A 24,705-nucleotide genomic window follows, 5' to 3' on the forward strand; every position below is an offset into this window, starting at 1 on the left:
GGGGGGGGGGGGTGTCCCTGTAGAACACTGGCCTCCATGCAGAATAAAACCATCTACAGCCACCCTCTGCCTTCTCTGGGCAAGCCAATTCTGCATCCACAAAGCAAGGCCTCAATGAATTCCATGTCACCTTACTTTGTGAATGAGCCGAGCATGGCGATCCCTATCAAATGCCCTCCTGAAATCCATATCCACCGCTCTACCTTAAACAATGCTTGGTTACATCCTCAAAGGATTTAATCGGGCTTGTGAGACATGTCCTCTCTTGTTCTTGTCCCCTTTTAGAACCATGCCTCAAGCTTGCATTACCTTCTCTCACTCTTTCTGGCAAAATATAGCATTGGGCATTGCTCAGCATCATATTATAATCTGTGCCTGAACCATCCATTCCAACAGCCTCTCCATATCACCTTGGCCTCATATTTCTCTGCATTTTCAAGTGTGGGTTTGTCAGCTATGAATTGTGTCTTCATATGCTGCTCTACCTCATAATATTATTAAGGACTGAAAGATGCAATTTGAAGTAAATAATTGGAGTAAATCCCATAATATTTAACACAATAATCAATGGAAGAAATGAGGGTTATTTACAAGCAATCTCTCCATGGACATGAACAAGTGATAGACACACAATATACTTGGGATGGGCAATTTATTCAAACTCTTTAAAATTCCTGGCCTAATTTCTTCATCCTTATCTTCTATTGGTCTTTATTTTGCATCATACTTAATACAATAGGTCCATATTCGAACTCTGCAACCATATTAATTCCCCTCCCCATTCCCATACCGACGTCCTTCGTCATTGCTAGGGTAAGGCTCAGTGTAAACCTGAGAAACTGCACAGCGTATCCCTCATGGACAATCTTAAACCAATGGCACACACACAGAACTTTTCAATATTTGGGTAACCCCCATCCTTTATCCAGTTCCACTGTTTCCATCTCTCCTTCACCTTTCTCTTGAACCATTCTTCCCCCACCCCACACCCACCCCCTCCCTGTTCTCTCCCACTCTTCACCTCTCCCACTTTCCTCTGGCCAATACCCTGCCACCCTTTGGCTCTTCCCCAACCTCTCCACTTTTTCCCTCTCTTTTTGCTGGAGATCTCCCTTTCCCACTTTAGTCTCAATAAAGGGTCCCAACCTGAAACGTTGACTGTCCCTCTCTCCATGGATGATGGCTGACTCACTGAGACCCCCATGTTTGAAATATAAATAAAAACACAATGCTGGAGAAACTCAACAGGCCCAACAGGTTCAGACACCTATCTACATTTTGCTCAAACCTCGATGAAGGTCTCAAGCCTGAAACGCTGGTATCCTTATCTTTTGCTATATAAAGTATGCCATTTGACCTGCTGAGTTTCCCAAGCATTTTGCATTTTTTCTTCAACCACCATGTCTGCAGACTATAAAGTATAACACGAAAATCTGTAGACATGGTGGTTGAAGTAAAAACCTACAAAGCTGGAGAAACTCAGCAGGTCAAATAGTGGACTTTATGTAGCAAAGGTAAAAATACATAAATGAAGTTTTGGGCTTGAGTTTCTCCAGCATTGTGGGTTATTACTGTCTGCAGACGATCGTGTTTTATCTCTTGAAATATAAATAATGTGCAACATACAGGTAGCATGCCTTCTGAGGACAGATTGAGTAAACTTGGTCTTTTGTCCTTGGAGCAACAAAGGATGAGGAGTGACCTGATAGAAGTGTGTAAGATGGTTGTGATAGTACAGATCACCAATGTATATAGTGTATAGAGTTACAGTATCTAGACTGTGCTTACAGCGATTGGCTGAGAGCTAAGCCACGCCTACTGTCTGGGCCTTAAAGGGTTGTGTCCCTAGCCAGGTCGGATCATTCCGGACTGGTCGGCCACCTGTGAAGAGCTCCTGTCTTTTGCTAATAAAAGCCTTGGTTTGGATCAACAAGTCTTTGATTCTTTCGACGAGCTCTACAATGGTGAAATGCATCGATTGTGTGATTGGCCAGAGGCTTTTTCCCAGGGCTGAAATAGCTCTCTTCATTGCTGGTTTTGCATCACTTTGCAAAAATAATTGTTTCTTTGTACATTTTGTTTTGAAGAGACAGTAACCTGGTGCATTGGACCTAGTTCAACCAGCAAAACCTGGAGTTAAGCCACAAAGGAGCCAACTACATTCTTACGTGTCTGAAATTATCAGCACTGGGGAGTATCAAAATTAGAGGATCAAAAGAAATTTTGATGTTGATCCCTACTTTCTGATGTATTGCAAGTTTTAAAAAAACTTGCCGTATATGCTATTGTTTAGAATGATCCATGAAACTTAAAAAATTCGCTTTAAAATCTGAGGCCATCCTATACACTGGATCTAAAATCCAAACCTTTGTCAGCGAAGACTCAACACCGCTGCCGTCTTCCCGCTGGCTCTGACTCAATCTCGTGCATGCCTTTAGTTATTTACAAAGTCTCCGCGCTCCTCCGCGGGGCCTAGTCCGACTGCCATCAGCTCTGTACAGGCGTTAAATGAGCCGACAGTGGTTCATGTTAAAACATTCAAATAAAATTTAAACTTTCAATGATCATTTGTTATTAAAATATTGTGATTTGCTTTTAACAGCATCAACTGGTCAGCGGTCAGAGCCAGATTTGGGGGTCGTTTTATACAAAGGGTTATTGCTCAAATCCAAAATTTGGGGTAGAAAGTCCGGAGTCATCCTATAATGTACAGAGTCATCATATACGATGGCACTTACAGTAAGTATATCATTCTCTTTAGAACTGCAGGTAATAACTTCATTCTGCTACACAATTACAGTCTCTTTCTTGGCTGAGGAAATTATGTGTTTTTGTTCCCGCTGGCGAGTTGCATGTTGAGCCATTTTTAGGGATATTCACAGAGATGTTTGTGGCTTGCTTGGCTGTGCGATCGGAGGGGTAGAAGTAATTTCCATGGAGCTTGGTTTCAGGTTTACTTCCTCCATTGGGGATCTTGACTTGTGATCCAAAAAAAAAGGGTTAACTTTAGATTCAAGATTCCGTTATTGCCATGCAATAGTACAAAATATGTAATTGTACACAAAATTGCCTTCTGCCTGTCTTAAGGGAGACAAAGAGCCGCCATTAGTGTCACCCGGCCACTTACAGTACAAGAGAATTTCCCGATCAGAGAACAGCTTGAGCACTAACGTGTTCACTCTCATAACGTAGCCTCGAGCTCACAGGCTGCAGGTCAATACATCAGGCTGTTGGCATTTGTTTGCAGTTCTTCGCTTCCAGTATGGTGCCTCAAGCATCTGATGCAGTTTTGCAGTGACATGTAGTCCTTGCCAAGAGGTAACACGGTTATATCTGGAATTGAACCGTTGCTAAAAATAGGGCTCTCACCTTAAGTTAGACTTCAGATTTGGAAGTGTTCTATATTGGGACAGGTTCTTAAGTGATGCAGAATAGAGGGGAAGCTGAATGCTGCAGTGTTGGTGAATGCTTGCCTGGTCTATGTAGTAATGGCACATTTTACACAGTGGTTGGAGCTGTTACACAAGTGCAGTCGACCTCTGCAGCAGGCCTGCATACACAATATTACCTTCAAGGCAGAAAACTCCTGGGGACTGGTCCTTGTATTTGACTGAAGACTTCACAGTGTTTCATTAAAAGCGAGGGAGGATAGATTTCATCAGGTAGCTGTAATAAGTCTCTTGTGGCTCACACTGCAGTTTAAACCCAGATGGTCTAAAGTCGGCACGATGAAGGATATTTCTGCTGACAATTTGTCATTTTCTTATTTATTCACAAAACTGCTAATCCCTGCTCCCGGAGGTACAAAAACATGAAGGCCAGGGTCAAAATGTTGACTAAACAGTGTTTGGACTATGGTATTACAGCTCATGCAGAGAATATGTTCAGTACAATACTGCATTCATGTTTGGCTGGAGGCTTCTTAAAAACTCAGTGCAGAGGACATTGTGTTCTTTATTACAGTTTGGTGCCCCTCCTACCCAGGAGGTTCTGCCAAGCATTTCCTTGTCCAAAAGTAGACACAGATTTGCACAAATTGCTTTCAATGTGAGTGTATTTGTGGCTGGAACTATTGCTCACAGGACAATGTTCGCACAGTACCTCAGGTCAAGCTTCCAAATGGTCTGTACGATGGAACATTCCACTTGGGCCCCTGCCAGCAAGCTACGAAGCAATTCCAATATTACCCTCCCTCCGACTTTTAGCTTTAAAATTCCGGATGAATTTGCGGGAATTGGCAAGGATCCAATTTATAACCGAAGGAGGGACACGTGGAAATTATATACTAATAAAATGCAGCCCTTTGAAAGGTTAGTGAGTTTTCTCCAAATCCACACCCTCTCTCCCCCAAAAGTAACTGCTGAAGAAACAAAGCCATCCCAGCAAGTATTCTTTTGCCACTGTGCAAATTACTGAGGTATGCGCACGACTCAAAATCTCCTTCACCCTTTTCCCTCTGAGCTCGTGGCAGCCAATCTTGTGTTGTCGAGTGCTTTCAAGCTAAGGTCCCTCTTTCCCATTTCAAGAAAGATTCTAAAAGCTGACTTCTTCAAAGTTTAAACTGAAGTTTGATTCAAAGATTGCTGGAGTATTTTATTTCCACATATGGGATGTTGTCTTTTGCCAGTTGCCTACACTCAGTGCTACCCTGCAATTCACCTTTATCTCCCAACTTTTGTAAGCATGGCATAAATATTTAAATCCGATCAAGGAAACTGAAGCCATGCTCTTCCTTTGTTATTCCCTCTACTTTAAATAATTCATTTGCTTTTTAATCAAATCTTGGCTGCAATTCTCTGCCACAATGTTTTTGGCTGCCATTTCAAGTACAAAGCAGCTTTTGGCAGCCATTTTAGCCTGCTTCTTGAGCATAGTATGTATGTACATAGCCTGCAGCTGACTGCCAACCTCAGTAATTGCCAACACAGAAGTCCCACACATTGTCCAGGCACCGGGAGTTGCACGGAGATGATATAAAGAAGGGCAGAGCAGTTCATGGAGAAATTTAATTAAACACCAAACAAATAAATAAAAAAATGAAACGACTTTGTATTTGGAAAAAAAAAGTCAAGACCGGTCTCTGCATGCTTGTAACATCGTGTTTAAGACTGCACAAAAGAAAAATACTGAAATATATGGGTAACTAGTTTAAATTAGGCAAACATTTTGATCATAGGATGTTAACCTTTCCCCTGCCTTGGCACAATTAACTTTTCTCATTTACAAACTTCTGATCAAAAGAGCACCATCTGTAAATGTTTCTTTAATTGAAAGCTCCAATTCAGCTTCTAATCATTTACGATGGTCTTGCCAATCATTACTGGATTAGATTTTAACATTAACATTTACATTCCAACTCTCCCATACGCTGCATCTGTTAGCTGCTATTTTTGGCAACCTTAAAATGAATTTAGCCACAATGGTACTTGTGTTAAGTTCAATGTTACATCTTTACATTTTTCTCAACTGTAAATCCTTTGTAAGTCCCTTCTGTGGAAGAATTCGGCAGAAGGAAAATTCAGCTATTCCTCACAATTAATTCCCAATAGTCACTGGCATTTCTATTTACAGTAAGAAATGCTGTTAAAAATTAGAATGGATTAGTCTGTGTCCCAGCATCTCAATGCAGTAGAAAGAGTTGGAGCAAGACAAATGACAGTTCTTGAAAAAAAACACGCAACGCTGCAGTATGCGAGTTCCAGAGGTAAACTGATGGTGTACAATTTCTACTTTCCACTAAATTATTACTTGTTTTCCTAACTAACTGAGATATGTCATCATACACATGGGCTGAGGTATGCCTGTGGTCACCTGGACAAAACATGTCCAAGAGATGTGTGCTGCAAGAATTCACTTTGCACATGATGTCAGGTACAGGAGCCTGAAGACACACACTCAACACAGTTCCTTCCTCTCCACCATCAGATTTCTGAACGGACAATGAACCATAGACACTACCTCACTATTAATTTTACTCCTTATTCTGCTGTGCAAAACAACAAATTTCATGACTCATGATTCGGGCCCTCACGAAGCAGTTTTTTTCCCCAAGCCATCAGGCTCGTCAATTCCTAGAACATAATCTTACTAGTATACCATGGATTTTTATTGTATCATAACTTAATATTGAATTCCTATTTATGTAGATCTGCTTCATGGTCCTGGAGAAAGGCTAGCTCATCTTTACTGTGCACTGCATTAGTAGGTTATGGGATGAACAACAAATAAAAGTGACTTGACTTGACTTTTTATTGATAATTTTGTGTGTATTTAGGAATTAGCGACCAAGGGCAGAATCACTGCATTCAAGTCTGTCCTCAACAGTTTTCTAAATATATTTAGATTTCTCTCGAGGTATTAGGTGAAGCTCAGTGAGAAGAAAGCCGATAGTTCCTTTCACAAGGTCCTCCAGTCTGAATGGTGTTAACCGTAACATGCAAAATATTATGTGCTGACAGGCACGACAAGCAGTGGTTTGTAAGATTTTTATGTATTTGCGTCAAGACGAATCTGGTATCATCGTCAGTGCTGGATCACGAAGCAGCATTTGCACAATGTCAGTTACCCTCATCTTGAGCAACCATGGCCAACGCTGCTCTCAATTAAAGATATCGGACTCAAGTTTTTTGGGGGGGCAATTGCCTGAGATCTCAGGACTGCACAAGCTGGCAAATTCACACTCATTGTGTGATGCAGTTTGACCAAGATTTGAACTCATTATGTTAACAGTTCAGAGAGGAAGGACTTAGTCTCAGTGGCTACGTTTGAGGTTTATCACAGCTGCAGACAAAAACAGAGTATAAAAGTCTTGTTTTCTGTAAAGGTAAACAATATTTGGACTTGGGTAAGAAGACTTAAATGATGATTGCCATTATTTTAATATATTTTATCCCTGACATCCCAACAGTGGTGACATTTTAAGGTACTTCAAGATTCCTTTATTGTTCTATAAATAGTACACAACAAGTTGCCTTCATCTGCCATAAGACAGACAAAGAGTTACCATTAGTGTCACCAGACACCCCTTGTTCAGAAGCAAATAAGAGTCCCCTCATTAGTTGTAAAATCACCTTGGACATGTGAGATTGTGAAAAGAGACTTGGGATGAAGATCTCAGACATGAAATGTCACCGTTTCTCTCTCCACAGATGCTGCCTGACCCGCTGAGTGTTTTCTACCCTTGCACTTTATAAATATGCTTGTGTCATTACCTCTAATTATGAGGGGCAATTTCACATGCACCATTAAACTGAAGGCAGTGCAGGTGATAAAGTCCTACAACAGTGGAGTAATTCACGAGGTAAGTGGACTGTTGTCAGAGAGCCATGGAGTTTGAGAGCAGGACAACAGGCCCTTCATCCCAACTCATCCATGCTGACCCTTTTGTCTACCTGGGCTAGTCCCATTATCCTGCATTTGGCCCATATCTTTTCTCTCCATGTACCTGTGTTGTAATGATCCCCTCCTCTACCACTTCCTCCATGTGGGACCCTCGGGTCCCTGTTAAATTTTTCCCGTCATTTTAAACTCCCCTATCTTGGACGAAAGATTATTCACCTTATTGACCTGCATGATTTTATACAACACTATAAGGTCACCTCTCAGCCTTCTTGTATCTTGGGAGAAAAGCCTGAGCCTATCCTGTCTCTCCCTGGAACTCAAGGACCCCAGTCCTGGCCATAATCTTGTGAACCAGTTCTGCACCCAGCTGAAAGACATCCTTCCCGTAGTCGAGTGACCAAAACTGTTCACAATACTCCAAGAGTGGTCACACCAACATCTTGTAGGGTTGCCACGTTACAACCTTCTTGTACTCAGGGTCCTGACCGATGAAAGCAAATGTCTACCTGTGTTGCACTTTCAGTGACCTATGTGCCTGCACCCCAGGTTTTCCTGTTCTTCAACACTCTCCAGGGCCCTGCCACTCACTGTGCAAGTCCTGCCCTGGTTGAACCTACCAAAATATAAACCTCATACTTGTCCAAGCTAAATTCCACCTGGCCTTCTTTGGCCCACTTCCCCAGTTGAACCGACATATATGGTAAGAAATATAATAGCCAATTAGGAGAGAGCATCAATTAGTATCTCTTTAATTATGATGTGAAGATAGTCTCTCGCACACTGCAGGTTACTCATGGACCTCTTCAAAAGTAGTGTCTTTTACGTCCAATGGAGAGAGTGGACAAGGTCTTGGTTTATAATCCCATTCAACAAAACATGGAGAAGAGACGTGGGGCTACAGACGCTGGAATATGGAGTGGAAAAACAAACCGCAGGTCAAGCAGCAGGGGTGGAGAGGAGAGGGAAAGGAATTGTTGACATTTTGGGTTGAGACCCTGCCTCAGGAATGAGAGGGAAAGTACTCGGCATAAAGAGGAGAAGGGGAGGGGCTGACCAGAGCCAGTAGGTAATGGGTGTTCCGAGGAGGAGGAGCTGGTGAGAGATGAGAGGCAGAGGCAGATAGATGGAAGTAGCATCAGGGCTGGGAGCAGAGTGGGAAGAGAGTCAGTATAGAGAGGGGACAGGTGAATGACTTGGATAGCTTTCCATTTATGTGATATGAATTCATCCAGTGAGCCGTCACCCTGAGGAGCTGAATTTGAGGGCTAGGGGCAGTACAGGGAGGTTCAAGAGCCTGATCACTAATGGAAGAACAAACTCTTTTTAAACTTCTGCCTGAAGGTAGCAGTGAGAAGAGATTGTGGCCAGGGCGATGGGGACCACATATGTACGATCTGGGTGCATTGCACTGTGGTGTAAAGCACATAGATCTGGAGAATCAAATATAGATTGTGTTGTGTGCTCTACTCTCTCTATAACCATGACTATATGGCTCGGCACAATTCAAATGTCATCTACAAATTTGCCGATGGTACCATGGTCATTGGCAGAATCAAGATGGCAATGAGGAATCCGACAGGAGTGGGATAGGTCAAATAGTTGAGTGGTACCACAATAACCTTGCACTTAACAAAGCAAAGGAACTGATTCTTTTTCCTGCAGGCAAGGTAGAATTACCACTTATTGGTGGTGCAGAAAAAAAATTGTGCTCAATGCACACAAATAAAGAAATAGAAACAAGAAATGTAAACAAACTGACAGAGTCCTTAAAATGAGTCCCTGATTGAGTTTGTCGTTGAGGGGTCTGATGGTGGAGGGGGAGCAGCTGTTCCTGAACCTGGGGGTTCGAGTCTTGTGGCACCTACACCTCTTTCCTGATGGTAGCAGCAAGAACAGAGCATGTGTTGGGTGATGTGGATATTTGATGGTTGCTGCTGCCCTCTGACAGATGATCTCGACGGTGGGAAGTTTTTGCCTGTGATGTCATGGACTGTGTCCACTACCTTTTGCAGGGCTTTAAACTCAGGGGTATTGGTGTCCCCATATGAGATCATGGTATAGCCGGTCAGCACACTTTCAGTCACATATCTGTAGAAATTTCCAGGGTGTATGGTGTCATGCCAAACCTTCGCAAATTCCTGAGGAAATAGAGGCACTGGCATGCTTTCTTCATGATGCCATTGGTGTGTTGGGTCCAGGAACCTCCGGGATCCTCCGAGATAGTGACTCCCAGGAATTTAGAATTTGCTCACCCTCTCCACCTCTGATCCCCTATATGGTGCGCTGTTAGCCAGAATCAGACACACACAAAGATAAAGACTGTACAACAGGCTTTAAACCACAAAGACTTCCACAGAGCCAGGCAGGCTGTGGCTGCAGCAACTCGGAGTGAAGCCTTGGGAGGCCGGCGCAGGCTTATATCCTGGAGGGTGATTGACACCCGACCGGGTGGGACTTGATCCCTTCAGGCCAACTGATTGGCAGCTGGCCAGGTGTTGTCCTGTCCCCTTACACTCCTGCAGGTACAGAGGTTGCCCCTTGCAGTAGGCCGGCGGTACACTCCTGCAGGTACAGAGGTTGCTCCCGCCAGTAGGCCGGCAGTACACTCCTGCAGGTACAGAGGTTGCCCCTTGCAGTAGGCCGGCGGTACACTTCTGCAGGTACAGAGGTTGCTCCCGGCAGTAGGCCGGTGGCGTACCACCACACCATAATGATAACGGATCATACACCTCTGGCTTTCCCTTCGTTAAGTCACAATCAATTCCTTGGTTTTGGTGACACTGAGTGCAAGGTTGTTGTGGGTGCACCATTCATTCGGCCAAGTTTTCAATCTCCCTGCTAACTCATTGCTCCTTTTGATGAAACCCACTGCTAATTTATAGATTGTGTTGTTGAGCTACCGAGCCATGCAGTCATAGGTGTGGCTCGGTATGTCAATAAGGATATCTACAAAAGACATTGTCTCAAGAAAGCAGGCCCCCTCATCAAGGACTTCTCACTGCTACCATCAAGGAGGAGCAGGAGCTTGAAGACAAACACCCAGTAGCACAAAAACACCTCCTTCCCCTCCACCATCAGATTTCTGAATGGACAATGATCCACAGACACTACCTCACTTTCTTCTTTTGCATGGATTTTTTAAAATTTAACTCTTGCACCTGTAACAGTGCCACAAAACAACCAATTTTGTGACTTATATTCATGACAAAAAATTCTATTCTGAAAAGCAAAAATACCAGTATTTAATTAACAGATTTGAATCTTTTTTTATCGGATTAAACATCTCAGAGCACATTCAATTTTCAGATGGTTGGAATTTTGTATTGCTGCATAACTCTAGCACATTTAGCACAAGTTACTTGACTGAATCATAGTTGATAACACTGGACGCAAACATAAACAGAAATGCTAAAAATGTTTGCTTCTCTCTCCATAGATGCTGCCCAACCTGATGAGTACTTTCATGTTATTAGACCATAAGACCATGACATTGGAGCTGAAATAGGCTATTCAACCCATCAAATCTGCCCCACCACTTAATCATGAGCTGATCCATTTTACCCCCTCAGTCCCACTGCCTGGCCTCTTCCCCTAACCCTTGATACCTTTAATCTTTGGCTAATCAAGAACCTATCAATCTCTGTCTTATATACACCTGCCCTCCACAACCACATGTGGCAACACATTCCACAGATTTACTGCCCTCTGGTTGAAGAAATTCCTCCACATCGCTGTTCTAAGTGGATGCCCTCCAGTCCTGATATTCTGTTATTTCAAATTTCATATTTATTGTCATGTGTTCCTGGGTACAGTGACAAGGGTTTATTTAGTGAGCAGTCCAGCAAGTCAGCCCTAACCTGCATACATCGGTACAAGACGGAAAAGCAACAACCCACTGCAGTGCGTGCTGTTACAGCGAGTGAGGAGCAAGGACAGCAGATCATTATTGTGGCGTTCGTTCAGGAGTCTGATGACTCTGGGGAACAAACTGACTTTGAACTTGTTGGCGCTCGATTTTGCACTGCAGATTTTATTCTGATTTCCAGCATTAGGCACAATTCTCCTGCAGCAAGCAGCGCAGATGTCACATCTAGCCTTGACTTTGTGTCTCAGACTAAAAAGCACCCGACGCGCTGATGGCCAGGAAAGGTGCAAAGAGCAGAAGATGCTGGACGTCTGGAACAAAGTACAAATATCCAGGAGCACTCAGCAAGTCAGGAGATATCCGTGGACAGAGCAAGGATGGTCATCACATTTACAATTATATTTACCTGACCAATCTGACGTGGCCCTAGATGACGTACTCGGAATGTCCAATGTTTCTCACTGGGAATCTGTCAGCCTAGTGTACTCATTTTTTTTTACACACTGCTGGAATAATTTGAAACCTCCAACACGGTGAGTGAGGTGAAAGTATAATGACTCCCTAAGCTCCGACATAAAAGAGTTTGACTTCTATGGCTTAGTTGTGGACTGTCAGTATCACGACTGTTATCTTGCTGTACCATGCTTAGAACTCTGCCAGTATAAGGAAGCTTAAAATAAAAATTGCAAACTTGCAAAGAGAACAGATTCTTCCCCACTTTAACCTTGTGTGCATGTGGAATAAAAGGAAATCAGAATGATGCGAACATCTGCAAGGAGAATAAAACCCTACCAACCGGCATTCACGAAGTTCTTTGATGTTGCTTGAAAGTTTTACGTTAGGGAGACCATGGTCAGTATTCAGCTGCATATTATACTTAGAAACAATGAATCAGCTTCATTTGCATAATGAGCTTAAAGAGAATATATATCACAAATAATTACCAATTTAGAGTAAGTAGCACCATTTTTCATGGAGAGTATTTGGAACATGGCCACAGGGTACAGCGTTCTGCTCACGTTATTTTTCAAAGCTTTTGAAATATTCCTGGTTCATTTATTGGGGGTTTAAGTGCTGTGAGTTGCAATGAGGATATCCTCAGCTGCCCCCTCAAACAAAACAGAGCTGCAGGTTGTGGGTTCTCTGTCCCTATAGCCAGAGATATCCTTCAGGAGTTCACAATTCTTCCCTGCCTTCACCCTAATCCCGAGAGTGATGGTGTGATTGCGAATCTGGAGTCAAGCCCCTGGATCTACTTTGTGCTGTTCTTGCTTCTTCCTGATTCAGACAGCCCTTACCTGGAGCCAAAATAATAATGCGTTATAAGTATATATGGGTACAGACATATCTTTGGCTTGGCTTCGCGGACGAAGATTTATGGAGGGGGTAAAAAGTCCACGTCAGCTGCAGGCTCGTTTGTGGCTGACAAGTCCGATGCGGGACAGGCAGACACGATTGCAGCGGTTGCAGGGGAAAATTGGTGGGTTGGGGTTGGGTGTTGGGTTTTTCCTCCTTTGCCTTTTGTCAGTGAGGTAGGCTCTGCGGTCTTCTTCAAAGGAGGTTGCTGCCCGCCAAACTGTGAGGCGCCAAGATGCACGGTTTGAGGCGATATCAGCCCACTGGCGGTGGTCAATGTGGCAGGCACCAAGAGATTTCTTTAGGCAGTCCTTGTACCTTTTCTTTGGTGCACCTCTGTCACGGTGGCCAGTGGAGAGCTCGCCATATAACACGATCTTGGGAAGGCGATGGTCCTCCATTCTGGAGACGTGACCCATCCAGCGCAGCTGGATCTTCAGCAGCGTGGACTCGATGCTGTCGACCTCTGCCATCTCGAGTACTTCGACGTTAGGTATGTAAGCGCTCCAATGGATGTTGAGGATGGAGCGGAGACAACGCTGGTGGAAGCGTTCTAGGAGCCGTAGGTGGTGCCGGTAGAGGACCCATGATTCGGAGCCGAACAGGAGTGTGGGTATGACAACGGCTCTGTATACGCTTATCTTTGTGAGGTTTTTCAGTTGGTTGTTTTTCCAGACTCTTTTGTGTAGTCTTCCAAAGGCGCTATTTGCCTTGGCGAGTCTGTTGTCTATCTCATTGTCGATCCTTGCATCTGATGAAATGGTGCAGCCGAGATAGGTAAACTGGTTGACCGTTTTGAGTTTTGTGTGCCCGATGGAGATGTGGGGGGGCTGGTAATCATGGTGGGGAGCTGGCTGATGGAGGACCTCAGTTTTCTTCAGGCTGACTTCCAGGCCAAACATTTTGGCAGTTTCCGCAAAGCAGGACGTCCAGCTCCCTCAACAGCCCCTAAGGCTAGAGCTGGATGAGGTTCCCACCCTGGATGAGACATATAAGGCAATCGAACAACTGAAAAGTGGCAAAGCAGCAGGTATGGATGGAATCCCCCCAAAAGTCTGGAAGGCTGGCGGCAAAACTCTGCATGCCAAACTGCATGAGTTTTTCAAGCTTTGTTGGGACCAAGGTAAACTGCCTCAGGATCTTCGTGATGCCACCATCATCACCCTGTACAAAAACAAAGGCGAGAAATCAGACTGCTCAAACTACAGGGGAATCACGTTGCTCTCCATTGCAGGCAAAATCTTCGCTATGATTCTACTAAATAGAATAATACCTAGTGTCGCCGAGAATATTCTCCCAGAATCACAGTGCGGCTTTCGCGCAAACAGAGGAACTACTGACATGGTCTTTGCCCTCAGACAGCTCCAAGAAAAATGCAGAGAACAAAACAAAGGACTCTACATCACCTTTGTTGACCTCACCAAAGCCTTCGACACCGTGAGCAGGAAAGGGCTTTGGCAAATACTAGAGCGCATCGGATGTCCCCCAAAGTTCCTCAACATGATTATCCAACTGCACGAAAACCAACAAGGTCGGGTCAGATACAGCAATGAGCTCTCTGAACCCTTCTCCATTAACAATGGCGTGAAGCAAGGCTGTGTTCTGGCACCAACCCTCTTTTCAATCTTCTTCAGCATGATGCTGAACCAAGCCATGAAAGACCCCAACAATGAAGACGCTGTTTACATCCGGTACCGCACGGATGGCAGTCTCTTCAATCTGAGGCGCCTGCAAGCTCACACCAAGACACAAGAGAAACTTGTCCGTGAACTACTCTTTGCAGACGATGCTGCTTTAGTTGCCCATTCAGAGCCAGTACAGACATATATAACCTTGAATAGTAGCGGCAAACTGAACTATCCATGTGTGAAAAGGCGGATTAATTTTGCAAAGCTCTTCTTTTTTGCTACATGGCAAAGTTTGGTGATTAAATTAAATGCAAGCAGAGAAATTTGTACAGTTAATGAAGGGAGGAAGTTTTAAGGGCAAAGCTCATATACCTGAGGGACTAATTTGAACACCAGTAAAATCCATTCAAAACAATTGAAGAAAGAAGTCAGGATGGGTTGTATGTTTTGGAAAAGGTTGTTGAAGGAAAATTAAACTGAGCGTAGGGAAATTCAAGACACACAAAAGGAAAACAACTATTCTGTATCTACAGTATTGAAAACATGGAGAAATTAGAAAGCGACACTAATTCCAGTTTAAACTATTGCACGATTCCTTCTTATTTTTCACTTTGCAAAATGATATGTCAAGGGGTTAAAAACTTGAGAAGTTATAATCACTTCATTTGTTGAGATTGTGAAGATTTGGAGTGTGAGATGATGGAGGGGGAAGAGCAGTTCTCGAAGAGGAGTTTGTTTTTCCCATTTCCTCCCAGCTCAGTCTTCCAACCACTCCATGCCGAAGAACTCGTCCACGGCTCTCTGTGGAAATGGCGCCCTGGGACATTGCATTATGCTCAAGGTGCTACTTTAAATGTAGGTTGTGGTCTCATTGTGTTGACTCTACAAAGTTTTGGCAACACTCTGATAGAACATTGTGGCAGTGGGTGATGATCATCTGTGGTCCTCGTTCAGCTACAATATCTGGGGTCAACGCAGTTATGAGCCTTTGGCAGGTACCCAATGTTTTGCTGCAGTTACTACACTGCTGGCTGACCTACACTGACAGCATGCTCTCAACTTTGAGAGAAAACCGGCACCAGCAATAAAACGCTCCGACATTGGAAATAACTGTTCAAAGGCTGGCTCTTTGTGGAAAGATGATGGGGACCCTTTTTATTTGTTTAACAAACAAGCGATGTGTAAGAACACAACATGTGTCGGTCACAAACGGGCATCTAGTCATTGCTCCTGACTTCACCAAAAGCGACCTCCTGCTGTTCTTATTCCCTGCAGAAAGCTGTCACTGGTTCCTCAGTTACCGCCTGCAAAGCGATGCGGAGAGTGAAATGAAACAGAACATTTGTCTGGCTCGGACAAGTTTAAGTTGAGAATCAATGTGTCTATTGTGTTGGCGGGTCTCGCTCTTTAATCAGATTATATCTGGATTTCCTGCCACTTCAAAGGGATGCATCGAGTGACCTTCTGTTCACTTTGATTTGCACTCACATTTCAAAAGGGAGAATCTTTTAAAAACCTATACCTTCACTCGTAGTAAAGGGAGTTTGATGATCAATTATTTTATACGGACACTCCTAATACTTTTTCACAGATAGAAAATAAAGATCTTTCTAGGTTCCTTCTACTATTCCACAAGAAAACGCCTGCCTGTAAAATCGCATCAGGGTGAATCTTCTTCCTGATGTGAGGAGGGGAAGGGAGTGGAGCCGGGGTGGGATGTCTTTTAATGTGTTGGCAGTGGGAAATGTAGAGTTGACACAAGAATTTAAGGGTTAGAGACCACCTGATCCTTTGAGTTTGTTCCGACATTACCTTTGCTTTTTCTACCCTATCCCCACATCTTTATTTCCTCGATATCCAAACATGTGTCTTGAAAGATCTCAATGATTGAGCATCCGCAGAAATCTCACAATATTTCATCCCAAAACAACCGGAGACTATGACCAAAATAAAGAGGTAAACAGGAGAGATTGCAGATGCTGTAAAAATGGAAATGGTCAGTCAGCAGTACCATGAATTGAGACTAAAGCAGGAAGGGGTGATATCAAGTGCACGATGGGGGAGGGGGGAACATGAATTGAGACTAAAGTAGGAAGAGGTGATATCAAGTACATGATGGGGGGGAGGGGAACCTTGAATTGAGACTAAAGTAGGAAGAGGTGATATCAAGTACATGATGGGGGGGAGGGGAACCATGAATTGAGACTAAAGTAGGAAGAGGTGATATCAAGTACATGATGCGCGGGGGTGGGGACACCATGAATTGAGACTAAAGTAGGAAGAGGTGATATCAAGTACATGATGGGGGGGCGAGAGAGGAGGAGCTGGGGAGAGGAGGGGATTGGACAGAAGGTAGGATTAGTGGAGAGACAAGTAGAGTGAGGGACCATGGGGAGGGATGAGGGCAGGAGGTTGGAGAGAAAAGTTAAAATAGTAGATAAGGAAGAGATGAAAATAATGGAACTAGAGAAAATGAGGGTTGGCTGAAATTAGGAGAATCAATGTTGGGTTGAGGGCTGTCCAGGAGGAAATGATGTGTTCTTCCTCATGTTTACATTTGTTCTCCTCTGGCAAGTTGGATCCTATTCATTTCTGGTGAATGACAGTGGGTGCTACATAATGTAAAACTGGGCTGAACCAAAATGTCCAAAATGTCCAAAATAGGGGCATCCTCCCTTTAAAAGATATGGGGAATGTCAGGTTCTCCACCAGACAGCCGCTGTTGACTCAACTCCCAGATATCGAATCATTAGGAACAGCCACGGTACCATGGGCAATCTCAGCTATGGGGGCAGCTTCCGGTCCCACTTCTGAAAGGCCAGGGCTTCAGCTAAAAATGGGGGCATCAGGACTTCACAAAATCCATGCCATTTCATGCAGCTTATGCATTAGAAACAAGCTTAAGTATTTTTTTCATCTAATTTCAATGCTTACATGTTAACGAATTCCAGAGATAACTCATTTGTCAAAAACCTTGTTACTGCAGAGTAAAGGACTCCAATGTTAAAAATGTTAACATGAGCTCCATATGCCCCAGTAATTTTTAAATATATATTAAATTGTAGCTGCCTGACAGTTTAATTCTTATTGGCATAGAGGAACTCAGAATTCAAAATCCCCTATCCCACTGTCAAAGAGACTACAAATGTCATCACAACTTGGTTTTGCGGAGAGTATCTCAGCTCAGAACACACTGGATAATTTAGAAAATAACTACATCGTGAAAAGATTTAGTTAATATTGTTAAAATTTAAATTTTATTTTATCACTTTTTAAATTTAGATGAGCAGCATAGTAGCAGGCCCTTCTGGCCCATGAGCCTGCGTTGCCCAAGTACCCCAATTAACCTACAACCCCCATACGTCTTTGGAACATGGGAGGAAACCGAAGCACCTGGAGGAAACCCTCGCAGACACAGGGAGAACCTACAAACTCCTTATAGACAGCACCGGGTTTGAACCGCTGGGCCGCTGGTGTTGTAATAACTGCCAGGCCTCTTTGAAATGACATTCAATGAAAAGTGCCTTGTAAATCCAAATATTATTCATGCATTAGAATATACAATTTAGAACTGAAATGCAAGAATAAACACAAACATTGATCTAAGATTTAACACCCTAATTCCAATCTCTAAAATTAATGCACAGCCAATTTGATATTCTCCCTCTGCTGTTTAATTTCCTTCTCGAAGTTATTGAATTCGATGCTTTCAAATACGCAGGGTTTAGATTTGATTTAAACTTTGCTTTGTGGCAAAGCTGTCAGGTTTGGGAAAGCAGAAAGTGCACTGATCTAACAATGGTTCAGTTCAGGCAGATGGTGTGGAGTAGTCCGTTCAGGATGTACTGCTGGGGTGGGTGGGGGGGGTGGAATTAAAAATAAATCTAGGATTTAAATCTAATGGGAGAATCAAGAAACTAATACTTTTGGATAACTCAAAAGGAAAGTCTTATTAAAGACAGAAAACACCTACAACAATAGGATTTCAATTCCCGGTAAATTTATGAATCATTTCTAAAATTCATTCACTGTTATGCACATAAAATACACAGTTTTCCCTTTATTTGCCCTATAAAGACGCACAAAGAGGTACAACCATTACATCAACTGCAGAAAATCAAAAGAAGCTGCCGCGTTCCTCGACACTTGGTCCTATCCCTGAATTCAGAATTGTGGGCCAATTCTAAACAACGGAATCCCAGGCAGCCTTTGTACTGCAGTCTCACCCTAACAATGAAATAAAATGACAAAACTAATCGATTTTTTTAACTAGGATGCAGTGTCCTTGCAATCTGCAAAGTGCTGTAGGGTTCAGTCTTAAGTATTGATCCTTGTTATTGATCCAAAGGGTCAATCTGATTAACATTTATGAAATAGTGAGGTGAAGTGGAACATATTCTAGGATACGTCATTCAGCCACACTTGAAGTAGGTTAGAGAGTGTACTGGTGGGACCTTAGAGATGGTGGACTGTCATTTAAATGAGACTCTTCCTTGGACATTTGTAGTCTGATCTAAAGTCCCGTCACTGAGAGGCAGGTGTCTGTAATGATCTCCTAAGCATTTCATGGATGCATTGCTGGAAGAGGATGATGCCTTTTACATATTAACGTGGTGCTTTGAAGCCACAGTGAATGTAAAGATGGAAGTGGACAGATTGTATTGTACATCCTAAACACAGTTTTATGAATAAAGTATACTTTAGAAAGTAAAATAGGAGTGGTGGCTAGGAAGAGATGGTTAGGGCGGCAAGGTGAGTTCAACGCTATTACAGCCCCAGTGACCCGGGTTCTAATCGAAAGCTGTCTGTATGGAGCTTGCACATTCTCCTCATGTCAATGTGGGTTTCCTCCAGGCACTCCGGTTTCCTCCCATGTTCCAAAGATGTACAGGGGTTGTAGTTTAATTGGGTGGCAAGGCACGTGGGCCAGAAGGGCATGTTACCGGGCTGTGTCCCGAAATCTAAAAAAAGAGATAAGCTCTGTGTAATAACCTCTCAAAATGATCATTGATGGAATGTTGGGGAATGAAAGGTTGGTGCCACATTGGCAGTCTGTAAATATTGTTGGTGAGCATACCGATGTGGAACATGGAGCGGACCAGCACAGGAATAGACCTCGCGTCCCATGTGTCCACACCGAACCTGCTGCCCAAGTTAAACCAAAACACTGACTGCCATTTCTTTCCCATGGATGTTGCGTGACCTGCTGAAATTCTCCAGCACCTTTGTCTATTGCACGAGACCCCAGGATCTATAGATGCTCTTGTATACCCCTGATGAGTATCAGGGGCATCAATTCCACTCCATTAAGGACATCTACAAGGGGCAGTGCCTCAAGAAAACAACCCCCATCATCAAGGTCCCCCACCATCCAGGCAATGCCCTCTTCCTACTACTATCATCAGGAAGGAGGCACAGGAGCCTGAAGATGAACACCCAATGGTACACAAACAAATTCTTCCCCTCTACCAGCAGATTTCTGAATGGACAATGAACCTCACTCTTCTCTTCTTTTACACTAATATATTTTTAAAAAAATTAATTTGTAAGCAATTTTGCACCTGTAACATTGCCGCAAAACAACGTTTTTTTGTGACATGCTCCTGGCAATAAATTTTGATTTCGATTCTGCCTGCACATGGCTCCCTGCACACTCAGCTGTCTCTCTGGAAGGTTCTTCAACACGTCAATCCTACCTGTCTCCACTATTACGTCTGGCAGCCCTTTTCAGGCATTTCCAGGTTAGACATGATCTTGTGAATGAAAACAATGGAACCATTGAAAATGCTATGAATAATATGTCTTTTTGGGTTTAAAAAAAAGGAAGACATTTTGAACTCAACGGTTGAGATGCTATCTTTCTGAGCATTGAGGTGGGACCATGAAGCAGAGTTTAAGGACAAGGAGGCACATGTGCTTCTTTCAGCTGCTCAAGGAACCCATAATCGGCCTTCTTCAAAGCCACTTCCCTCTCACTCCCCACCCCTGTGACCATCTCTACCCAGCCCCTCCTCCCTCTAAGATGTCCGACCTCGTGAGTGCCCCCTTTTGCTGGACACCAATACCCTGATTGCCCAGCCAGTCATATGACTGACCAGAGTGGAAAGAAGAGTCGAGCACTCCTCCTGAATTCGAGGACTGACATTTGCATATAAGCGTTATTGTGAAGAAAGAACAACAGGGTCTCCTCTTCCTCCAAAGTCTGTGGAGGTTTGGTATGCTATTGAAAACCTTGGCAAACTTCCACAGATGTGAGTGGAAAGTGTGTTGACTGGTTGCATAATGGCCTGTCTGGTTTACTGGCGGGAACCAATACCTCTGAGCAGAAAGCCCTGCAAAAGGTAATGGGCACAGCCCAGTACATCATAGGAAGTACTCTCCCAATCATTGAGAATATTGATATGTAATGTTGCCATTGGAGAGCAGCAGCAATCATCAAGGATCCATATCACCTAGAACATGCTCTGATATCTCGCTGCTGCCATCAAGAAGGAGATACAGGTGCCACAAGTCTCATACCACCAGGTTCAGGAATAGTTACAACCTCTCAACTACCAGACTCTTGAACTAGACTCATTTGAAACTAATTTAATGACTTGTATGCTTGTGGTTTATGACTGTATAGTTTATTTACAGTTCCTGATGAGTACAATTTACAGTTACAAGTACAGTAATTACTAAGGCTGGCCTGCAGTAAAAAAAAGAATCTCAAGGTTATATGTGATGTCATGTATGTATTCGGATGATAAATCTGAACTTTTGAACATTTTTAGATTTAGATTTCAGATTTGCATCCCAGATTGACTATTGACTACTGAGTGTCACATTCACTGCTGTGAATGCATCAGATTACACAGCACAGGGCTAGTGAGTGAAGATGACATTCCTTGTGGGAGCATTGCCCCATTGCTGGTGGGACCAGCATCTTGTGGGAATCATTGCCCCGTTGCCAGTGGGGCCAGCATCTTGTGGGAATCATTGCCCCATTGCTGGTGGGACCAACATCTTGTGGGAGCATTGCCCCGTTGCTGGTGGGACCAACATCTTGAAGAAAGCATTGCCCCGTTGCTGTTGCGACCAGCATCTTGTGGGAATCATTGCCACGTTGCTGGTGGGACCAGCATCTTGTGGGAGCATTGCCCCATTGCTGGTGGGACCAGCATCTTGTGAGAAGCATTGCCACATTGCTGGTGGGACCCGCATCTTGTGAGAAGCATTGCCCCATTGCTGGTGGGACCCGCATCTTGTGGGAGCATTGCCCCATTGCTGGTGGGACCAGCATCTTGTGAGAAGCATTGCCCCATTGCTGGTGGGACCAGCATCTTGTGGGAGCATTGCCCCATTGCTGGTGGGACCAGCATCTTGTGGAAGCATTGCCCCGTTGCTGGTGGGACCAACATCTTGTAGAAAGCATTGCCCCGTTGCTGTTGCGACCAGCATCTTGTGGGAATCATTGCCACATTGCTGGTGGGACCAACATCTTGTGGGAGCATTGCCCCATTGCTGGTGGGACCAGCATCTTGTGAGAAGCATTGCCCCATTGCTGGTGGGACCAGCATCTTGTGAGAAGCATTGCCCCATTGCTGGTGGGACCAGCATCTTGTGAGAACCATTGCCCCATTGCTGGTGGGACCAGCATTTTGTGGGAGCATTGCCCCATTGCTGGTGGGACCAGCATCTTGTGGGAGCATTGCCCCATTGCTGGTGGGACCAGCATCTTGTGGGAATCATTGCCCCATTGCCAGTGGGACCAGCATCTTGTGGGAATCATTGCCCCATTGCTGGTGGGACCAACATCTTGTGGGAGCATTGCCCCGTTGCTGGTGGGACCAACATCTTGAAGAAAGCATTGCCCCGTTGCTGTTGCGACCAGCATCTTGTGGGAATCATTGCCACGTTGCTGGTGGGACCAGCATCTTGTGGGAGCATTGCCCCATTGCTGGTGGGACCAGCATCTTGTGAGAAGCATTGCCCCATTGCTGGTGGGACCTGCATCTTGTGAGAAGCATTGCCCCATTGCTGGTGGGACCCGCATCTTGTGGGAGCATTGCCCCATTGCTGGTGGGACCAGCATCTTGTGAGAAGCATTGCCCCATTGCTGGTGGGACCAGCATCTTGTGGGAGCATTGCCCCATTGCTGGTGGGACCAGCATCTTGTGGAAGCATTGCCCCGTTGCTGGTGGGACCAACATCTTGTAGAAAGCATTGCCCCGTTGCTGTTGCGACCAGCATCTTGTGGGAATCATTGCCACATTGCTGGTGGGACCAGCATCTTGTGGGAGCATTGCCCCATTGCTGGTGGGACCAGCATCTTGTGAGAAGCATTGCCCCATTGCTGGTGGGACCAGCATCTTGTGAGAAGCATTGCCCCATTGCTGGTGGGACCAGCATCTTGTGAGAACCATTGCCCCATTGCTGGTGGGACCAGCATTTTGTGGGAGCATTGCCCCATTGCTGGTGGGACCAGCATCTTGTGGGAGCATTGCCCCATTGCTGGTGGGACCAGCATCTTGTGGGAAGCATTGCCCTTTTGCTGGTGAGACTAGTGTCTTGTTTAAAATGTAGCATTAACTGATCATTAATCTGGTCACTGAGCAACTCTCCAGCTAATGGCAGCACAATATCTATTGCTACTGATATGACCAATAAAAGATTCCTGATTTCACTCCAGTTCATCAATAATCATTTTCAAATAAGTCAATGCTGCAAAAACCTGCATGTTTATGAAGGCAATTGGTCCTGTTCCCACTGAAGGCAGACAAATCTCCAGCTTATCCCCTGAGAACTTGGCTCCTGGGAGCATGGCTTTGAGACGATCTCATCTTGACCCCCAATAATCCTTCACAATTCCATCGCTGATGGATGCAGAAATGGTAGGAAGAAGTGCTCCAATCATTTCACTTAAATCAGGAACCAACTGAAGGAACTCAACGATCCATTCCCCCAAATGGAAAACCAAATTCCAAGTTAGGCCAAAAAAAACTAAATAACACAGTTTGCTACTCCCAATTCCATCCCTTGATAAAAATAAAATGGGAATTTGGACAATTTTTTGAGGTGATCACTAAATCATGTTAGGCATTTATGGTAATTAGCAAAACTTTTATTAGAGGCAAGCTTTTTTTTCTCACAAAGTGTAGTGATTACCACAATGCTATGTGACACAGTTCTGTGCTTGTGACACGGGTCCGAATCTGGAGCTGTCCGTAGGGAGTTTGTACGCTGTCTCTGTGTGTGCGAGGTTTCCTCCGGGTGCTCTAGTTTCCTCCCCTATTCCAAACAAGTGCGGAATTAGTAGGTGTGATAGTACAGATCTATCACCAATGTATATAGTGTATATAGTTACAGTATCTAGACTGTGCTTACAGCGATTGGCTGAGAGCTAAGTCACGCCTACTGTCTGGGCCTTAAAGGGTTGTGTCCCTAGCCAAGTCGGATCATTCCGGACTGGTCGGCCACCTGTGAAGAGCTCCTGTCTTTTGCTAATAAAAGCCTTGGTTTGGATCAACAAGTCTTTGATTCTTTCGACGAGCTCTACAATAGGTTAATTGGTCAATGGGTATAATTGGGCAGTGTGGACTCGTGGGCTGGAAGGGCCTGTTACCGCGCTGTATCTCTGAGTGGAAGGTCACATTTCTGCTCTGCTCACGTTGGGGTACTGTGATTTCCTCGACAACTTTATTCCAGCAGCTGAAAGGAAATGTTGCTTTGTTTCTTCAAAGGTCTGAAATATCAGCTCCAAAGGGTCAGATGGTGCTGCACCTGTGGCTCTCTCTCTCCCTGCATCTTCACGGTGATTAGCTGTACCTGAGCAGCAGAAGGGCCCATCAGTGCAACAAGGTGGCTGACAAATCAGTTTCAGAGAGGGTCCTGTTCAGAAACTGCACCTCTTCTAGGAATAAATTACAAAAGCAGAAAGTCTCTCTCTTCTCATTTGATCTGGTGAGCTGGGTTATTTCACGTAATTATTTTGACCTCAATTAAGTTGGCTTGGAAAAGTAAGAAGTTACTGAACCCAATAAACTAATACTTTCAGAATCAGATAAATGTCCCAGAATTATTGTTTGGAGACTAAAGAAAACACATAAACCATGGCATATGCAACTTGAATTCATTAAAAGTTTTCGTAACTCTAACTTTTCCAGTATATTAAATAAACTGTGTGGGAGGTCAAACCTTGGTTAAAGTTAACTGAATAAAAATCAGAAGTCATAACATTTTTATTGCAGGAAACAGCAACTAACGAGCTTGGTGACGATCTTGCCTTCATAAGGAAACAAACCATGAGGGAAGACCCTTCAAACTCATCCTTTACCATTACTGTCCCAGTTAATAGACATGCCGAAACCCATAACTTTCATTCTTTAAAAAAAAACTTAATAAGGCTAAATACAAAAATGGTGTCAGATACATTTTCAGAAACTCTACTTGTCGCTAACTAGAAATAAAGGTACCATTGAGAAGCCCATGCTCAAGAATCCCATTTCTAACTTACTTTATGTCTTGTAATTGGCA

General features: G+C 44.0%; 1 protein-coding gene and 2 long non-coding RNA genes across 13 annotated transcripts in view; 1 reads left to right on the plus strand and 2 right to left on the minus strand.

Moving 5' to 3' along the window:
* LOC138758968 (uncharacterized) overlaps positions 1 to 24,050 on the plus strand; it is a 71,667-nt gene extending 47,617 nt beyond the window's left edge. The window contains exons 3-4 of one of the 2 annotated variants that reach the window (XR_011354551.1): positions 7,149 to 7,300; positions 23,913 to 24,050. This is a non-coding gene — a long non-coding RNA (uncharacterized lncRNA). Of the gene's footprint in view, positions 1 to 7,148; positions 7,301 to 10,777; positions 11,959 to 23,912 lie in introns of those variants that run through there. The other variant, XR_011354552.1, reaches the window with a different exon arrangement.
* Positions 1 to 24,705, minus strand: part of nfic (nuclear factor I/C) — a 450,718-nt gene that overhangs the window by 192,473 nt on the left and 233,540 nt on the right. The window lies entirely within an intron of this gene.
* LOC138758969 (uncharacterized) lies at positions 2,556 to 3,816 on the minus strand. The gene is made up of 2 exons (XR_011354553.1): positions 3,569 to 3,816; positions 2,556 to 2,978 (listed from the first exon to the last, which is right to left on the minus strand). It is a non-coding gene; the product is annotated as an uncharacterized lncRNA (long non-coding RNA).

The sequence above is a fragment of the Narcine bancroftii genome, chromosome 3 (assembly GCF_036971445.1).
Source record: "Narcine bancroftii isolate sNarBan1 chromosome 3, sNarBan1.hap1, whole genome shotgun sequence".
NCBI lineage: Eukaryota > Metazoa > Chordata > Chondrichthyes > Torpediniformes > Narcinidae > Narcine > Narcine bancroftii.